This window comes from Vulpes vulpes, chromosome 14 (assembly GCF_048418805.1).
Source record: "Vulpes vulpes isolate BD-2025 chromosome 14, VulVul3, whole genome shotgun sequence".
Lineage (NCBI taxonomy): Eukaryota > Metazoa > Chordata > Mammalia > Carnivora > Canidae > Vulpes > Vulpes vulpes.
Window position 1 is genome coordinate 79,502,396 of NC_132793.1, and position 12,276 is coordinate 79,514,671.

Below are 12,276 nucleotides of genomic sequence, written 5' to 3' on the forward strand. Positions count from 1 at the left end.
GAGAAGAGCTGTTGTGGGGTTGGCTCTCACTACCCCAAGATCATGAGGTGAGCCAAAACCAAGAGTTGTTAGCCAATGGACTGAGCCACCCAGGTGCTCTGAAGGCAATTATTTTCAGGACAACAAGGCATTATCATTTTAAATAATCCTCAAGTTTTTATCAGTTATGTAAATATCTCAGAGAGATATATGGAATGTTCTCTAAAACAGATGAATAAATGTTCCCCCATTAAATCAAGAGGTAAAGGACATTTGCACTATGTAACTGATCATAATCTTTGTCCAATAATTTTGTACTCAGAAATCTTACCTTAAAATTTAGGACTATGATTCTAACCTTCATATCTCAATATGGTTACACCATGTTATAGATTAATAAGCATGGAAAAAATGTCAATATTTTAAAATGACTTAGTTTCATATGTAAACAAGAGAAGATTCAGAATTATCTCTATACAATATCACCCTCACAGACTTGCCTTACCACAATGCATTTTTGATTGGAAAGAAAGGATTAGAATAACAAATCATAACATGGAATTTCAAAAACCACTAAGATTTTTTTCATGAATAGCATAATATATAAAATAAAATCCATTAGATAAATTTTGAAATGTCTAGACAACTTAATGTTTTTCTTTGATGTCAGTAAGGCAAATTAATAAACTGAAAAGTAGACACATCAATAAACTGAGTCTATGACTACAGAGAGAGATCCCAACTACTATGTAGATTACATACTTTGAATCAGTGTCTTTTCTTAGCCCTTCCACAGCAAAACTACACTATTGCTTGTCAGGTCATGAGTTGTAGTGAAGTGGACATGACTTGATATCAGAATTCAGGCTCCATTATTCACTACCTATGATGTATTGGTCAATGTGTCAATCTTCTTCAGCCTACATTTTGATACAACTAAAATGTATTTCCAGGATTGGTAAGAGTTGATATTATTTTAATAATAATCTTTGAAGAGTTTGGCATATCACTGGCAATTTGAAAAATACAATTATTTTCAAACCTATGCCAATAGAAATAATTAAAAGAGTGGCACCTGGGAAGCTCAGTCAGTTAAGCATCTGCCTTTGGCTCAGGTCATGATCTCAGGTCCTGGGATCAAGCCCTACATTGGGCTCCCTAATTAGCAGGGACGTCTGCTTCTCTCTCTGCCCCCCCCAATCCTCTCCTCTCTCTCTCTCTCTCTCTCCCTCAAATAAATAAAATCTTAAAAAGAAAATAATTTTAGATGTTATTTCAAAGCTCACTTTTATTTTTATTGATTTTTTAAAATTTATTTATTTATCTGAGAGATGAAGAGATGGCACAAATAGGGGAAGGAGCAGAGGAGGTGGGAGATGGAGAGGGAGAGAATCTCAAGCAGACTTGCTGCTCAGTGAGGAGTCCTATGTGGTGCTCGATCTCATGACATTGAGATCATGACCTGAGCTGAAATCAGTAACTGGCTGAGCCATGCAGGAGCCCCTCAGAGCCCACTTTAGAATTTAAAATTTATCTTTTTTGCATTTTCTTATTTTTTCCTGTTTCTACTGATTACATATTCTTGATATCTTCTTAAATCATTCACTTAGCCTTGCGCAGATGTGAATAATGGTCTTATTTCATTGTCATTTAAAATTTGGTGTTCCAATTTGCTCTTATGCATTTATTCTAATTCTGTAACATATAATAAGTGGCATAATGTTTAGTTTTTAATTAATTAATTAATTATTTTAGAAGGTTTATTTACTTAGAGAGAGAAAGTACTCATGAGTGAGTGCAGGGAGGGGCAGAGGGAGAGAATGAACCAGCAGAATCCCTGCTGAGCATGGAGCCCATTGATGGGCTTGATCTCATGACCATGAGATCATGACCTGAGCCAAAACCAAGATTTGGACACTTAACCCACTAAACCACCCAGGTGCCCCTGTTTACATTTGTCTTAAATTAAATGTATGCCTTTTAAGTGAAGTTCTGTCATAAATATAAGTAAGTAATACATCTTATCAGCGTTTGTGAAGCTGTTTCCATCTCTTCAATTCTGATTATTCCCAAACTCCCATTGATATCTCTGTTTCCATTTGTTGTTTTCATTATTTCAACTGCCCTAGAATGCCCTATTTGGTTTAATTTATTTTGATGCATCTTTGCTCTTGCTGTTTTCTATATTGTATTTGGGTCTTCGACTATGCCATTAATTTTGATGACTTTGATTAGGGAAAGAAACTGGTTTTATTACTATGTAATGTGTCTTCTATAGCACTTATATAGTTTTAATATTATTACTTTCCTTCCTTCCCCAGAACACTGAAGAAAGGATTAGGTCAGAAGTGGCGATAAGTTCAATTACAGTTTATACTTTATAGTTTTACAGTGAAAGAAAACACCATGTATGAATTTGGTTTGAAAGAAAAAGGCGTTCAATTAAGATGAGATTAGGATGTATTATTAAATGTCTTTGAGAGGGTTAATATGATCAAGTTATAAGCAAAGCAATGAAACAAGTTAGAAGCTGTTGTTAAATGTTTAGAGGACTTTCTTCTTTCATTTTACACTGATTTATCAAAACTTCAGTTTCTTTGAGTGAAATGTCATCTTCTTTATGAAGTCATTAAAAGCTTGTTTCCCTTGCTTATTTCTCAAGGTGTAAAAGAAGGGGTTCAGCAAGGGTGCAACAGAAGTAGTGAGCACCGAAACACCTTTATGTATGGCTATCTCCTCTTTTGCTGATGGCTTGATATAGATGAAGATGCAGCTTCCATAGGTGATGGAAACTACAATCATGTGGGATGAGCAGGTGGAAAAGGCATTTTTTCTTTGTTGGACAGAGGGGAATCTCAGAATCATCCTGATTATGTACGTGGAGGACAGAAATACACACACTAAGGTGATAATGAGTACAAATACAGCCACAAGGATAACCATTTGTTCTATCATCCACGTATCTGAACATGAGATCTTCAGGAGGGGACCTGCATCACAGCTAAAATGATCAATGGCATTGGAGTCACAGAATTCCAGCTGGAGGCACAAGCTAAGGGGTGGGAGAATGATCATCAAGCCAGACGCCCAACAGCAGAAGACTAATAAGCTACACACCCTATTGCTCATGATGGCCATGTAATGAAGTGGTTTACAGATAGCAACATAGCGATCATAGGACATGGATGCTAGGAGAAAAAATTCAGTTGATTCAAAGAGAATAACAAAAAATATTTGACTTGCACAAACATTGTAGGTAATAGTATTGTCCCCTGTTGATATACTATACAGGAATCTAGGAATTCAGACAGTGGTGAATGACACTTCTAAGAAGGAGAAATTTCTCAGGAAAAAAGTACATAGGAGTTTTAAGATGGGAGTTCACCAGTGTGAGGGTGATAATAGTCAGGTTCCCTGTTACGCTCAAGATGTAGGTGAGAAATAGAAAGATAAAGAGCAGGATTTGCAGTTGTGGGTCGTCTGTCAGTCCCAGTAGGATAAAAGTTGTTATTGCTGTATAGTTTCTCATCACTGACTTTTGAAATCTAACCATCAGCCTATGAAAATAAAGGAGATTTTTGTGGGAAGATCAGTATTAAAATTCTGTAGCAAAACACTGAATACAAAAACCAAGCAAATCAGTCTATTTTCTCATTTCACATCATAATCCATATCACCACTATTCCAACTAGCCTTCCTGAATATTCCATATATGAGCAAATATTCAGGATTCATGTTAATGTAAAACAATCCAACATTTTCTCAGATCATTCTTTCCCCCTGAAAATTTACAAATGTACATGTTAATTGTTTGTAATTCATTACATGGATTGGATTTACAAATAAGAGCAAAAAAAAATGATGTTACTTAATGTGTACTTAAATGTTCTTTATCCAAGACAAACCTTGGATATATGTCATATCCAGATGATGAAGAACATGACTTCTCTTCAGTTGTTATTTTCAAAGGATTGTTTTAAAGTTAAGATGCATTTTACCTGGAATACAAACAAACAACAATGATAACAAAACACAGCACTGGATCCTGAGATTTCCCTTTGTCTCTTTATTATTATCTGCTTGTACTCCTTATTCTTAAAGATAGTTTGATATGCAATTATTTTATCTATAGTGTGAAAAAAAGGAATATCTTCATATGCATACACCTGACTTTTTAGTTGTCTGTGGCTCCATTTCTCTCAAAAGCCCTGAAATGAAATCTGTGTTTAATATCAATAAATAGGGGATCCCTGGGTGGCACAGCGTTTTAGCACCTGCCTTTGGCCCAGGGCGCGATCCTGGAGACCCGGGATCGAATCCCACGTTGGGCTCCCCGTGCATGGAGCCTGCTTCTCCCTCTACCTATGTCTCTGCCTCTCTCTCCCTCTCTCTCTCTCTCTCTCTGTGACTATCAGAAATAAATACAAATTTAAAAAATAACTTAAAATTTTTTTTTAAAAATAATATCAATAAATAGTCTTCCAGGAGCTGTCTATATAGTTTTTTGAGAGGCTGTGGGGAGGGCTAAAGGGAGAAGCAGAGAATCTGAAGCAGATTTCATGCCTAGCACAGAGCCCCATGTGGGCTTGATCTTACAATCCTGAGATCAAGATCTGAGCTAAAACCAAGAGGTGGATGCTCAACCAAGGTGACCTACAGGCTATGCATCTTTAATTACATTTTTTATTCCTTTGAAAAGATACTATTATTTCCACCTTCTCACCCCAACCCTACTTAGTTTAGGTCTTAGGGCTCTGCAACCCTATTTTCATGTCCAACCTTCTACTGCTCTAACACCCATAAGAACGTTTTTACTGTTGAAGCCATTGGCATATTTTTTTCCATTGGCATATTTTTTGTAGTTATTTTGCCTGATAGCCCCTTCAAATGGATTCCATACCATAATCCTGATTCTATTCCAGATTCTATCTCTTTTTAGTGTCCTATGGCCTCCTCACCCTCTATTAACCTAAAAGCATTGCTATTCCCCAATATTTTGTCCTGAAACCTCTCTTTTCTTGTTTTCTCTTTGTTCTTCTTCTTACTCCATGCTCTCCAAGAAGATTTCACTTGGTGCAATTGATTTCATTGCCATTTATATGATGAATTCCAAAGTCTGGAACTTTTCCAAATAAAAAAATTGGTAAGTGTATATCATCAGTTGGATGTCCCACAGACACTTCATACACTAAGAGCTCAAAATGAAATCATGGCCCTTCTCCAAGACATCTTCTCTTCTAGTGTTCACTATTTATTTATTTTTTAAAGATTCTATTTATTTATTTGAGAGAGAGAGAGAGACAGACAGACAGACAGACAGAGAGAAAGAGAGGCAGTGGGAGAAGCAGGCTCCATGCAGGAAGCCCAATGTGGGATTAAACCCCGGGACCCCAGGATCACACCTGGGGCCAAAGGCCGGCGCTAATCCGCTAAGCCACCCAAGAATCCTGTGTTCGCTATTTATTGATAAAGATTAGTCTCTTGTGTGTGGCCTGCAAGGCTCTTCATGGACAGGGCCTTCCCTATTTGCTCACCTCATCTCTTACTAATTCCTTAGCTTTCTTTCTCATAACTTAAGTTCCACAAACATTGAGCGCTTAAATTCCTCATATTTTTCACATGCTGTCTTCTCTGCAAGGGCTAATATTTGACTAATGGCAATTGGTGCTTCAGAATTCTCCTTAGGTATCAGTCTTCCAGGGAAATCTTCATTCATCTTCCCAGAGTACGTGAGATTATGATACCGTGTTATTTATAGACAGCTACTGCTTACTCTCTAGACCACATTGTATGCTTCATATACTTATATTTCTCCTCTAAGTTCCTATAAACTTCTCCAAAATAGTGGTTTTGTTTTTATACATCCTTTATTCTATTACATCTGGCACAAGTAGGTTGTTATGTAAATGCGAACTGAAGAAACAAAAACCTGACTGGTGAAAAATTAGACAGTAAGACAACCATGAGAAACTCCTAACTCTGGGAAACAAACAAAGGGTTGCAGAGGGGCTCGTGGGTGGGGGCATAAGGTAACTGAGTGATGGGCATTAATGAGGACACATGATGAGATGAACACTAGGTGTTGTATTATATGCTGGCAAGTTAAAGAATATATTAAAACAAAACAAAATTAAAATTAAAAACAAAACAAAAATTTAAAAATAAAACAAAAACAAAAAAGGTGTGGTCTATGTACTGAGATGAAGCTATATTCTTTAATGCCTATTCTGGTCAGGTGGTTCAGCACTCTTATTTTTTATATCTGTTTCAAATTGCACTGTCATTTTGAGTACACTCCTACATAAAAATCCAAATTCTAAACCGTAAATCCTTTTCCAGACTTCTTTTTTTAGCTTCCGAGCTAGTTTCTACTTTAATATTTTAATTCTCCATCTGTTATTATTGATTCCCTGTGGATTTGTTTCTAGTAATCTCTCTCCTGCACCTCTTGCTTGTTGGGTAGTTAGTTTTTTTTCCATTGTCCAGAATTTACTCCCCATTCAATATTTCTTAGAGAATACAGTTCTAGGTTTTGTTTTGTTTTTTTGTTTTGTTTTTTTGGGGTTTTTTTTTTTTTTTTGGTTTTTGGTGGTTTTTTGTTTGTTTGTTTGTTTTTTGTTGTTGTTGTTGTTGTTTTGCTTTCTTTTGTTCTGGGTTTTTTTGTTTGTTTGCTTTTTTTTGAATAATGAATTTATTTTTTATTGGTGTTCAATTTGGCAACATACAGAATAACACCCAGTGCTCATCCCGTCAAGTGCCCCCTCAGTGCCCGTCACCCATTCACCCCCACCCCTCGCTCTCCTCCCCTTCCACGACCCCTAGTTCATTTCCCAGAGTTAGGTGTCTTCATGTTCTGTCTCCCTTTCTGATATTTCCCACCCATTTCTTCTCCCTCCCTTCTATTCCCTTTCACTATTATTTATATTCCCCAAATGAATGGGACCATATAGTTTGTCCTTCTCCGATTGACTTATTTCATTCAGCAAAATACCCTCCAGTTCCATCCACGTCGAAGCAAATGGTGGCTATTTGTTATTTCTAATGGCTGAGTAATATTCCATTGTATACATAGACCACATCTTCTTTATCCATTCATCTTTCGATGGACACCGAGGCTCCTTCCACAGTTTGGCTATTTTGGACATTGCTGCTAGAAACATCGGGGTGCAGGTGTCCCAGCGTTTCATTCCATCTGCCTCTTTGGGGTAAATCCCCAGCAGTGCAATGGCTGGGTCGTAGGGCAGGTCTACTTTTAACTCTTTGGGGATCCTCTGCACAGTTTTCCAGAGTGGCTGCACCATTTCACATTCCCACCAACAGAGTAAGAGTGTCCCCCTTTCTTCGCATCCTCTCCAACATTTGTGGTTTCCTGCCTTGCTAATTTTCCCCATTCTCACTGGTGTGAGGTGGTATCTCATTGTGGTTTTGATTTGTATTTCCCTGATGGTAAGTGATGCAGAGCATTTTCTCATGTGCTTGTTGGCCATGTCTATGTCTTCTTCTGTGAGATTTCTGTTCATGTCTTTTGCCCATTTCATGATTGGATTGTTTGTTTCTTTGCTGTTGAGTTTAAGAAGTTCTTTATAGATCTTGGAAACTAGCCCTTTATGCTTTCCTTTCTTTTTTTAAAGCTGAAAGCACTTACACTGTTTTTGAAGATTCATTCCTCTCCTAAAAAGAAACTAGAGTGTGGCATGGTTTCTTTAGCTTCCCCATCTCAATCTCTAGTCTCAACCCTCGTTGTCTGATAAGAAGTATTGGTGTTCTTCATTCAAGAATCACTTTGTATAGTTTTAATTGAAATCAGTAGCAATTCACATAGGTACTATAGATGGAGATATTCCAGGAGTTCAAGAATAGTCATTGGATCACTTAGGTCACTAACAAATGAACTCTACCCACAAGGAATTTGTTCTTTCTCTGCTATATACCTTGTTATTGCAGGAACTGAGTCTGACACATAGCATGCATTTATAATTTTAGAAGAATTATTTAATGTACCTTATGTATAATTTAACTCAGTCTGCATTTTATTATTTTTTAAAGGAGAGAAAATTTTAGGCAATAATGATAATTAACAGGCTTACACTGCAACATCAGGATGACTCGAATTGCCCTAACTCCTGTGAGTGTACTCAAGATAGAACCTATTTCTTCATTTAAATAATCTACTTCCCTTTCTACACCCAAAAACCTATTTATCTCTTACTGACCCTTTTATAACATGCAATCAATAAATGAAGTGTCTTTTAATATTCATAGTATGAATTTCACCCATCTTTTTATACACATATTAGAAATTCATTTAGCTGTCCAGTTTTTTGTGCTATGTAGAACCAATTTTTAGAGAAACAAATGCCTAAGCATAGAGACAAACCAATAAACCAACTTTTTGTAAGGGAAAATGGTATCCTCCCATTTCTGTGCCTTGAAACTGCCATAGGGCCTCTAAAAACGCTTTCATTCAACTTTTCGTTGCCTTGTCAGTACTCCTTTCTCTATCTCCTTTTCCATCAATCAGTCACACATCAGTAGCACAATGTTCAACTCTTTATTTGCATTAACACTTCCAAGATATAGAATATAATAATATAGTAACAGTAAATTGCTCTCTTTTGTGGTGATTATGAATTGGGAGTTGGATGTATACTAGTTACTCTATCACCCCTAGGATATGTGAGCATGAATGAGATTCTTTGGGTAATGGAAATCTCAGGAGTTTGGAATCAGTCAACCTCAAAAAGGAATTCTGAAATATCCAAATAACGGATGACCCTTCCACTCCTAGAGAGTGATTTCTTTGTGAGCCGCTCATACCAATCAGTGGCTTATACAAGGAAAGAAAAGCAGGGTTCTTTGTTCTCAAACTTCCTGATGTTTTTCTTTCTTTTAAAATAAAATAATTTAAAGACACAGAGAGAGGCAGAGACAGACAGAGGGAGAAGCAGGCTCCCCATAGGGAGCCCGATGTGGAACTCGATCCCAGGACCCCGGGATCCCACCCTGAGCCAAAGGCAGATGCCCAACCTCTGAGCCACCCAGGGGCCCCTGAGATTTTTCATATCCCCTCAATCTCTGGGCAAATTCTATTTTTGCTTGTGTTAGAAAATCAATTTATTAACAGTTTCTCTTTTGTGCAAATAAAACAGTGTGCTAATAATTTACTATGGCTTATTCTTTGCCTTGTCCTTTGATTTTGGTTATTCTAAGAATTGATGCTCTCTGACTACTTCAGGGCTACAAAAAGGGCAAGAAGTAGAACAAACTACAAAGTAACTAAAAATTGACATCCTGCTCTCATCTCCTTTTCCATCCTTCCTCTCTGGATACACAGCAGGCAAAAGTTGCACTTGTGAAATATTCTTTTCACTTTGTTATCTTGAACAATGTCATACAAGTCATTATCTAGACAACAAATTGTGCTCCATGAACAATAAAAATGGCCTCTTTCTCCTCCAGTCATCCAATTACTCAAATTTTTGTTATTGAGGAATTAGATATTAAGGGAATATTTTTGTTGAATTAACAGATGTTCGGGAAGGATTAAATTAATTCTTTTAAAATTTTTCATTGTAAGAGAATATTTACAAATTAGAAAATGTGGACATTTTAAGCAATGTAATATTCTTTTGGGGTACAAATTCCAAGGATTGGAAGGTATATTTCTGTATGTTCTTGAAATTACACTACATGGGTGTCTAATTATGGATGCAAAAATATAGCTCTGGCTATATGACCTTAAGTCTTACAAAGGGCTATTGCATAGTTCACAACATGTCTACTACAATTTTCCACATTAAAGGTTGAAACAAGCTTAAGTAACCATATTACAGAAGAAATGCCAGCAAATGTTTCTTTCTCTTATCTCCTATAGGAGAAAGTAACTCTTACGTCTACCTACAGTACTTACTCTGGGTAATTACTGGTGGCTTCAGCTGGCAGCTCTTCCTGTGTATTCACTGTGTTGTGCGGAGAAGATGTGCCTCAGCCCAGGTCCAATGGGATTATCAACTCATAGTAACTCTCCAGGCATTTTCTGGAGGGTCTCGAGTTCTTTAAGTTTTCTGTTTTCATATAATATAAAAACTGTCATTGGAGACTCTTATTTTAAACATTGGAAGCATTTTCCTTTGGTCTCGACCAGGAAGGGAAGAAAACTTAAGGTAAGGAAAGAGAATAAACAAATTTCCTCAGGGTTTTGGAAGTCATCTCTGATTGTTCTGAGCTAGGGGTTGGCTTTTCTACTCCAAAAATAATGATATTTATGGTCCTTTGCTCTATCTTCTGGGGATGCCCTGAGATCATGTTCATGAATAACGTAAAGGATCCTTAGAGACCTGAGTTCTAGTGTCACCAAGGAATATTTTGCTTAATGAACTTTGGCAAAGCAACTAAAATAGCTGCAGGGATGCTCTCCTTTGAGACAATAAGAACAACAGCATCAGAGATCAGGTACACATCGTACTAATGAGAAAAATTGTGCAAGCTTAACCCAATCTTCTACTACACTTTCTAATGATATGGGTATATGAGACTTTAATAATCAAAATATTTTGCCTTACCTAATCCCGCATGATATAATTTTGTTTGTAAAATGTCTAATATATATTTTAAAAATTACTATGTTCAATAACATTGAAGAACAAATGTATTTATTTATTTATTTATTTATTATTTTTTTTTAATTTTAACATTTTATTTATTTATTCATGAGAGACACACAGAGAGGCAGAGAGATAGGCAGAGGGAGAATCAGGCTTCCCACAGGAACCTGATGTGGGATTTGACCCAGGACCCTGGGATTATACCATGAGCCGAAGGCAGACAGTCAACCACTGAGCCACACAGGCACCCCTGAATTTATTTTTTTTTAATTGCAGGAGTATTTACCTACATTTGGCAAACACGAAAAAACATATATGGCAAACATATTTTTATCCTGCCTACAGACAATGCTTGTTAAGACCATGGATGACTCAAAAATATTTCACTTAATTGGAAGCATGGCTCTAAAATTTATGTTGTGAAATATCTTCCCCTGAGAATTCGAAATATATGTTAAGAGGAGCCCATGTGAAAATATTTTAAGACATAAACTAAGGTTTGAAGGACTGGTTAAGAAATGTTGCTTTTGATCAATTATAAAGGGGAAATAGGAATTACAGTAGCTTGGAGATGAGATGACTGCTGAGAAATCTGGAAAGACCTTGTATGGTTGCATATTAATTGCTTTGGGAGTTATGATTCGATGATGGTCGATTAGGGCTCATGATTAAAACATTTGTCATGATTAAGAATGAAAACTCCTGGGATCCCTGGGTGGCGCAGCGGTTTAGCGCCTGCCTTTGGCCCAGGGCGCGATCCTGGAGACCTGGGATCGAATCCCACCTCGGGCTCCCGGTGCATGGAGCCTGCTTCTCCCTCTGCCTGTGTCTCTGCCTCTCTCTCTCTCTCTCTGTGTGACTATCATAAATAAATAAAAATTAAAAAAAAAAAGAATGAAAACTCCTACAGTAAAAGCGGGAATAGGGATCCCTGGGTGGCGCAGCGGTTTGGCGCCTGCCTTTGGCCCAGGGCACAATCCTGGAGACCCGGGATCGAATCCCACGTCGGGCTCCCGGTGCATGGAGCCTGCTTCTCCCTCTGCCTGTGTCTCTGCCTCTCTCTCTATCTCTCTGTGACTATCATAAATAAATAAAAAAATTTTAAAAAAAAAGCGGGAATAAATGCCCTTTGTGCAAAATGCTTGAATAAATAAAGCTAATCTCTACTTTTTATTACTTTTTATTATACCAGCATCACTTCAATGTCTTTTCCTAATTTTCATTTTATATTTTAATTGTGGCAAGTATTTATTTTTATAATTAGTATTCATTTTAATATTTCTCACACATAAAGTTTTATTTATTATTAGGATTTATGTTGTGGGAGGCAATATATTATAGGAATAGGTTCTTTTTTAAGATTTTATTTACTTATTGAAAAAGAGAGATTTTATCCCTCCTACGAGGGAGGTGGGAGTTGGATGGAGGTGGGGTGAAAGGGGCAGAGGAAGAGGGGGAAGCAGATCCCCTGCTGAGCAGGAAGCCTGATTCCATCCTTGGACCTGAGATCATAACCTGAGCCAAAGGCAGACACTGAATGGACTGAGCCACCAAGGTGCCCTGAAGCAGGTTCTTTCACGCTGGTAAGTATTCAAATTTTTGGTCTGGGGAATAGAAAGAGGATAAATAATGAATTTAAGATGTATGAAAACTATGACTTTATAGGTTGGATTTGAAAAAAGAAGAATGAATC

The 12,276-nt window shown here is 37.1% G+C and overlaps 1 pseudogene; it reads right to left on the reverse strand.

Annotated features, from left to right (window-relative positions):
• Nucleotides 1-2,559: 2,559 nt before the first annotated feature.
• Nucleotides 2,560-3,508, reverse strand: LOC140595270 (olfactory receptor 6C2-like; annotated as a pseudogene).
• Nucleotides 3,509-12,276: the final 8,768 nt, after the last annotated feature.